The sequence below is a fragment of the Rhincodon typus genome, chromosome 27 (genome assembly GCF_021869965.1).
Source record: "Rhincodon typus isolate 14 chromosome 27, sRhiTyp1.1, whole genome shotgun sequence".
In the NCBI taxonomy this organism is placed as follows: Eukaryota; Metazoa; Chordata; class Chondrichthyes; order Orectolobiformes; family Rhincodontidae; genus Rhincodon; species Rhincodon typus.
Window position 1 is genome coordinate 44,504,886 of NC_063358.1, and position 9,068 is coordinate 44,513,953.

Below are 9,068 nucleotides of genomic sequence, written 5' to 3' on the forward strand. Positions count from 1 at the left end.
TACAGAGGTGGGAGGTGCCTGGAATGCGCTCTGCATCCCTTCATTCGGAGTCTATGCCCTCAGGTCCAAATCTCTCCTACTAGTGGAAGAATCTTCTCCATGTCCATTCTATCCAGCCCTCTCAGGATTCTGTCAATTTCAATCAGAGTCCCTCTCATCCTTCTAAACTCCATGGATTACAGACCCAGAGTCCTCAAACTCTCCTCATATGTCAGGCCCTTCATCTGGGGATCATTCTTGTGAACCCCCTCGAGGCCCCCTCCAAGTCCAGCACATCCCTCCTTAGATACAAGGCCCAAAACTGCTGACAATATTCAAAATGCGATCTGACCAGAGCTTTATACAGCCTCAGCAGGACATCTCTGCTCTTGTATCCTAACACTCTCAAAATGAATGCAAACATTGCCTTTGCCTTCCTAACTGCCAACTAAACCTGCCTGTCAAACTGAAGAGAATCCTGAACTCAGAGTCCCAAGTGCCTTTGTGCTTCGGATTTCTGAAGCTTTTCACTGTTTTAAAAACAGTCTCTGTCTCTATTCTTCCCACAAAAGTTCATAACCTTGCACTTTCTCACTCTGTAATCCATCTGCCACTTCTTTACCTTATTTTTCTCACCTGTCCAAGTCCTTCTGCAGCCTCCCTGCCTCCTCACTACTATCTATCCCTCCACCTATCTTTGTGTCATCTGGAAACTTGCTCTAAAAGTGGAAACTTCCTGAAATAAGGGGCCAACACTCATGCTTTAAAATGATTGCACAGTTCACAATTGGTCCAATCTTGTAACAATTCAGCAAAATACTTTCAGGCATCCTTTTGCTAATTTAAAAATGATATTAGACTTTGCAGTACAATGTGGGCCTGCCTCAATCTTCTCAGGCTGTGCAGTGATTCTACTTTTGCTCAAATCCTAGAGTCAACCTTGAGCATTCTGTACTTTAAATGATCTTGTAACTAAGGTATATTTTCTCTTTTTGTAAGTTTAGTATGTTAAAACATATTTTGAAGCAATTCAAACAGGATTAAATTTGTAAACAATGAAAATTAAGAGTCTCATAATGACCATGAATTCATTCTCTATGGCTGTAAAAACCCATCTAGATCACTGGTGTCCTGTTAGGGAAGGAAACCTGCCATCCCTACTTGATCTGGCCTACCTGCGACTCCAGACCCCACAGCAGTGTGACTGCCTCTTAACCACCCTCACTGGGCATTTAGGGATGGGTAATAAATCCTGATCCAGCCTGCAATGCCCAGATCCCACGAATCATCAATTTAAAAAGTTATTGATGATGCACTGAACAGACCAATCCCGGAATCGACAGCGAAGGTTCTGAATACCTGGCTAAGGATCTGATATCTCTCCATTTACAATGTCAACCAAATTTTGAGGGGCAAAGAATTTACCGATTGCATTCTTGATCAGTCGGGTTATTAGGAGTAACAGGTGAGAAGAGCAAGAAAGTGGACATGAGGAATGTCAGATCAGCCATGATCCTATTGAATGGTGGGACAGAATAGAGGGGTTGAATGGTCTACTCCTGTTCCCCATGTCGTACTGTCTTATGATGTTTTCAGAATGAGTTGGTGACAATGTACACAATGATCCCTGGTGTGGAGGTACTGTCTTATGAACAAAGTCTAAACAGGTTGGGATGTACTCACTGGGGTTCAGAAGAATAAGAGGTGCTGTCATTGAAACATATAGAGGCCTGACAGGGTCAATGCTGAGCCTCCTGTCAATAAGACCATAAGACAGAGGAGCAGAAATTAGGCCATTCGGCCCATGGAGTCTGCTCTGCCATTCAATCATGGCTGATAAGTTCCTCAACCCCATTCTCCCGCTTTCTCCTTGTAACCCTTGATCCCCTTGATAATCAAGAACCTATCTATTTCAGTCTTCAATGTACTCAATGACCTAACCTCCACAGCCTTCTGTAGCAGTGAATTCCATAGATTTACCACTTTCTGGCTGAAGATATTTTTCCTTATCTCCGTTCTAAAAAGTCTCAATCCTACCTGTCCCTCCACCTATCTTTGTATCGTCTGCAAACTTAGCCAGAATGCCCACAGTTTCTTCATCTAGATCATTAATGTATAAAGTGAAAAGTTGTGGCTCCAACACTGACACTTGCGGAACACCACTTGTCACCGGCTGCTATACTGAGAAAGACCCTTTTATCCCCACTCTCTGCTTTCTGCCACACAGCCCATCTTTTATCCATGCCAGCACCTTGCCTCTAACATCATGGGCCCTTATCTTATTCAGCAGCCTCCTGTGCGGCACCTTGTCAAAGGCCTTCTTGAAGTCCAGGTCGATAACATCCATTGGCTCTCCTTGGTCTACCCTGCTCGTTAATTCCACAAAGAGTTCTAGCAGATTTGTCATGCATGACCTCCCCTTGATGAAACCATGCTGACTTTGCCCTACTTTACCATACAATTTCAAATATTCAGAAATCTCATCCTTTACAATGGACTCCAAAATCTTACGAACGACCGAGGTGAGGCTAATCGGCCAGTAATTTTCTGTCTTTTGCCTTACTCCCTTTTCAAACAGGTCTGTCACGTTAGTGATTTTCCAGTCCTCTGGGACACTCCCTGACTCAAGCAATTCCTGAAAGATCACCACTAATGATTACACTATCTCTTCAGCTATCTCCTTTAGAAATAAACCCTAAAACACAAAAATCCCTGTAAATGAACCCTGAAACACAAAGCCTCCTGTAAATAATCTCTGGCGCAGACCGTCATTTAAACAAATGCTAAAATCATAGCCCCGTGTAAATACACTCTCAAGCACAGAGCCCCCTTCAAATAAACCTGAAGAAAGGTCCCTCAGGAAGTAAAATGTAAAACACAGAGCCCCCATAAGAAACCACAAAAGACAGAGGCCCCTGGAAATAAACCTTGAAACACAGTCCCCCCTGCAAATCCTCCCTCAAACTGAGCCTCCTATAAGTAAACCCTAAAACAAAGGCGACTGTAAACAAACCCTAAAACACAGAACTTCCAGTTCATAAAACCTAAAACACAAGGCCCACTGTAAATCAACACTAAATAACAGAGCCCCTAGGAAATAAAAATGCAGAGCCCGTAGTACAGCAATCCAAGATGGTTGGATTGAGATAGCATCTCAGTCAGCAAGTCAGTTCTGAGGCACTGCCTCTTTGTCAAAGAGTCAGTAATGTGGATGTGCAGTATTGTCTGATGGTCGCCTCTTTGTCAAAGAGTCAGTAATGTGGAAGTGCAGTATTGTCTGGTTATGTGGAAGTGCAGTATTGTCTGGTGGTCAATGCTGAGGCAGTGCCTCATTGTAATAGGGTCAGAATTTTAATTTAGTCTCCATTTAATAGTGGAAAGTATGGCAAGATCGCCATTTTATGAATGAATGAATGAGCCACTGAGCCACTGTGCCACCCACTTGTGACCCACCTTACCGCCCTTTGTAGGCCTCAGTGATTAGGAGAAGTTGGTCAGGTTAGGCCTTGGAACATCGGAGAATGAGGGGTGTTCTTATTGAGATGTAGAAAATCATGAGGGGCACAGAAACGATGAATGCATATAGCCTTTTTCCCAGGGATGAGGAATTGAAAACTGGAGGGCGTAGGTTTAATGTGAGAGTGGAAAAATTTAAGAAGGATCTGAGGAGCAACATCTTCACACAGAGTAATGCGTATATGGAATGGGCTGCCAGAGAAAGTGGTTGAGGCAGGTACAATAGCAACATTTAAAAACCATTTGCAGAGATTCATGGATGGGAAGGGTTGAGAGGGATATGGATCAAATGCGGGCAATTGGAACGAGGTGAATGGGGGCCATTGTCAGCATGGACCAGTTTGGGCCGAAGGGGCAGTTTCTATGCTGAATTACTGTTTGGCTCAATGACTCTATTAGGCCACTGGAGCCATGCCCTTAAAAATTCAGTCACAGAATTGCAGCATTGCTGGCTAGGCCAGCATTTATTGTCCATCCCTGATTGCCCAGAGGGCAGGTCCGAGTTACATGTAGGCCAGACTAGGTAAGGATGGTAGATTCCCTTCCCGACTGGGCATTAATGAACCAGAAACATTTTTCCACAATCAACAATGGATTCATAGTCATCATTAGAGTCTTAATTCCAAATATTTATTGAATTCAAATTCCACCTTCTGCTGTGGCAGGATTTGTACCCAAGATCCCAGACATTACCTGGGTCCCTGGATCCACACTCCAGCAAAGACACCAGTAGGCAATCGCCTGCCCTATAAAAAAACTCAGTCAAGTTCATGCGACTCAATTTCCCACCCGCAAAGCCATGCTGACCATCCCCGATCCATCCCTGCCACTCCAAATGCACATCTTTCAGAATCACTTTCAACAAGTTTATCACCACTAAACTGTAAATAAGCCCTAAAACACAGAACCCCTTGTAACTAAACCCTAAAACACAAAGCGTCCGGAAAATAATTCCTAAAAAACAGAGCTCACTGAAAATAAACCCAAGAACAGAGAGACTCATGTAAACAAACCCTAAAGCAGTGATCTCTTTCAATAACCTGTAAAACATGGAGCCGCCTGTAAATAAATCCAAAAATATTTAGCCCCCTGGAAATAAATCCTCTGTAAAGAAAGCCAATAAAACAAAGACCCCAGGCAATAAACCCTAAAACACAGAGCCTCCTTTAAAGAAACATGAAAACCTAAAGCCTGCTGCAAAAAAATCCTAAAACACAGAGCCTACTGGAAATAAACCCGAAAACACAGTGTCCCCTGGAAATAAATCCTAAAACACAGAGCCCCTTGTAAATAAACCCTAAAACAGACAGCCCCCTGCAAATATACCCGAAAACACAGAGCCCCCTGTAAATAAACCCAAATATACACAACCCTCTGTAAATAATCCAATAACACAGAGCGCTCTGTAAATAAACCCTAAAACACAGAGCCCCCTGTAAAAAACCCTAAAACACAGAGGTCCCATTAATAAATTTTAAAACACAGAGCCCCCATTAATAAGTCCTAAAACACAGAGCCCCCTGTAAATAAAGCCGAAAACACAGAGCCCCTTCTAACTAAATCCTAAAACACAAAGGGTCCGGAAAATAATCCCTAAAAAACAGAGCTCACTGAAAATAAACCAGAAAACACACAGCCCCCTGTAAATAAACCCAAATATACACAACCCTCTGTAAATAAACCAATAACATAGAGCCCCCTGTAAATGAACCCTAAAACACAGAGCCCCCGGTAAATAAAGCCTGAAACACAGAGACCCTTGTAAGTAAACCCTAAAACACAGAGCCTCGATTAAATAAATACTTAAACCCTGAGCCTTCTGCAAAAACAATCCTAAAACACAGAGCCTACTGTAAATAAGCCCAAAAACACTTTGTCCCCTGGAAATAAATCCGAAAACACAGAGCCATTTGTAAATAAACCCTAAAACACAGAGTCCCCTGCATATATACCATAAAAGACAGAGCCTCCAGTAAATAAACCTAAAACACAATGCCCCCATAAGTAAACACTAAAACACAGAGCTTCCTGTAAATAAATGCTAAAACACAGAGCCCCCTGTAAATAAACCCAAATACACACAACCCTCTGTAAACAAACCAATAACACAGCCCTCTTTAAATGAAACCTAAAACACAGAGCCCCCTGTAAATAAACCCTAAAACACAGAGCTCCTAGTAAATAAATCCTAAAACACAGAGACGTTTGTAAATAAATTGAATAACACAAAGACCTCAGGATGTAAACCCGAAAACACAGAGGCTGCTTTAAATAAACATGAAAACCTAGAGCCTGCTGCAAAAAAATCCTAAAACACAGAGCCTACTGTAAATAAACACTAAAACACAGTGCCCCCTGGAAATAAATTCTAAAACACAGAGCCGTTGTAAATAAACCTTAAAACAGAGAGCCCCCTGTAAATAAACCCCAAAAACACAGAGCTTCCTGCAAAAAAAACCAGAAAACACAGAGCCCCCTGTAAATAAACCCAAATATACACAACCCTCTGTAAATAAAACAATAACACAGAGCGCTCTGTAAATAAAACCTAAAACACAGAGACCCCTGTAAATGAACCCTAAAACACAGTGCCCCCTGTAAAAAACCCTAAAACACAGAGCCTCCTGTCAATAAACCCTAACACACAGAGCCCCCTGTAAATAAACCCTAAAACACAGAGACTCCTGTAACTAAACCCTAAAACACAAAGGGTCCAGAAAATAACCCCTAAAAAACAGAGCTCACTGAAAATAAACCCGAGAACACAGAGACTCATGTAAACAAACTCTAAAGCAGTCACCGCTTTGCATAACCTGTAAAACACACAGCACCCTGTAAATAAATCCTAGAACACAGAACCCTCTGTAAAGAAATACAATAACACAAAGACCCCAGGATATAAACACTAAAACATAGAGCCTCCTTTAAATAAACACAAAAACCTAGAGCCTGCTGCAAAAAAATCCTAAAACACAGAGCCTACTGTAAATAAACCCTAAAACACAGTGCCCCCTGGAAATAAACCCTAATACACAGAGCCCCATGTAAATAAACCCTAAAACACAGAGCCCCCAGTAAATAAACCCGAAAACACATTGTCCCCTGGAAATAAATCCTAAAACACAGAGCCCCTTGTAAATAAACCCTAAAACACAGAGCCTCCTGCAAATAAACCCTAAAACACAGAGCCCCCTGTAAATAAACCCAAATACACACAAACCGCTTTAAATAAACCAATGACACAGAGCCCTCTGTAAATAAAACCTAAAACACAGAGCCCTCTGTGAATAAACCCAATAACAGAAAGACCGCAGGATATAAACCCTAAAACACAGAGGCCCCTGTAAAAAAAACCCTAAAACACAGAGCCCCCGTTAATAAATCCTTAAACAAAGAGACCCCTGTAAATAAAGCCTGAACCACAGAGCTCCCTTGTAAATAAACCTTAAAACACACAGCCTCCATTAAATAAACACTAAAACCCAGAGCCTCCTGCAAAACAAATCCTAAAACACAGAGCCTACTGTAAATAAACCCGAAAATACAGTGTCCCCTGGAAATAACTCCTAAAACACAGAGACCCTTGTAAATAAACCCTAAAACAGAAAGCCCCCTCCAAATAAACGCTAAAACACAGAGCCCCGTGTAAGTAAATCCTACAAAAAAAAAAGGGTCCGGAAAATAACCCCTAAAAAACAGAGCTCGCTGAAAATAAACCTGAGAACACAGAGACTCATGTAAACAAACCCTAAAGCAGTGACTGCTTTCCATAACCTGTAAAACACACAGCACCCTGTAAATAAATCCTAGAACACAGAACCCTCTGTAAAGAAATACAATAACACAAAGACCCCAGGATATAAATACTAAAACATAGAGCCTTCTTTAAATAAACACAAAAACCTAGAGCCTGCTGCAAAAAAATCCTAAAACACAGAGCCTACTGTAAATAAACCCGAAAACACATTGTCCCCGGAAATAAATCCTAAAACACAGAGCCCCTTGTAAATAAACCCTAAAACACAGAGCCCCCTGTAAATAAACCCAAATACACACAAACCACTTTAAATAAACCAATGACACAGAGCCCTCTGTGAATAAACCCAATAACACAAAGACCGCAGGATATAAACCCTAAAACACAGAGCCCCCTGTAAAAAAACCCTAAAACACAGAGCCCCCGTTAATAAATCCTTAAACAAAGATACCCCTGTAAATAAAGCCTGAACCACAGAGCTCCCTTGTAAATAAACCTTAAAACACACAGCCTCCATTAAATAAACGCTAAAACCCAGAGCCTCCAGCAAAACAAATCCCAAAACACAGAGCCTACTGTAAATAAACCCGAAAATACAGTGTCCCCTGGAGATAAATCCTAAAACACAGAGCCTCTTGTAAATAAACCCTAAAACAGAGACCCCCCTCCAAATAAATCCAAAAACACAGAGCCCCCTGCATATAAAGCCTGAAACACAGAGCCCCTTGTAAATAAATCCTAAAATACAGAGCCCCCTGTAAGTAAACCCTAAAACAGAGAGCTTCCTGCAAATGCTGCTTGGCCTGCTGTGTTCATCCAGCCCTGCACCTTGTTGTCTCAGCTTCCTGCAAATAAACGCTAAAACACAGAGCCCCCGTAAATAAACCCAAATACACACAGCCCTCTGTAAATAAACAAATAACACAGAGACCACTGTAAATAAAATATAAGACATCGAGCTCCCTGTAACTGAACCCAGAACACAAAGACCCCAGGATATAAACCTTAAAACACAGAGCCCCTTGTAACTAAACCCTAAAACACACAGGGTCCGGAAAATAATCCCTAAAAAACAGAGCTCACTGAAAATAAACCCGAGAACACAGAGACTCATGTAAACAAACCCAAAAGCAGTGACCGCTTTCCATAACCTGTAAAACACAATGCCCCCTGTAAATAAATCCTAGAACATAGAACCCTCGGTAAAGAAAGCCAATAACAAAAAGACACCAGGATATAAACCCGAAAACACAGAGCCTCCTTTAAATAAACACGAAAACCTAGAGCCTGCTGCAAAAAAATCCTAAAACACAGAGCCTACTGTAAATAAACCCTAAAACACAGAGACCCCGTTAATAAATCCTAAAACAAAGAGCCCCCTGTAAATAAAGCCTGAAACACAGAGACCCTTGTAAATAAACCCTAAAACACAGAGTCTCCATTTAATAAACGCTAAAACCCAGAGCATTCTGCAAAAAAAATCCCAAAACACAGAGCCTACTTTAAATAAACCCAAACACACAGCACCCGCTGGAAATAGATCCTAATACACTGAGCCCCTTGTAAATAAACCCTAAAACACAGAGCTTCCTGCAAATAAACCGAAAACATACAGTCCCCTGTAAATAAACAAAATACACACAAACCTCTGTAAATAAACCAATAACACAGAGCCCTCTGTAAATAAAACCTAAAACACAGTGCCCCCAGTAAATAAATCCTGAAACACAGAGACGTCTGTTAATAAACCCAATAACACAAAGACCGCAGGATATAAACCCTAAAACACAGAGCCCCGTTGATAAATGCTTAAACA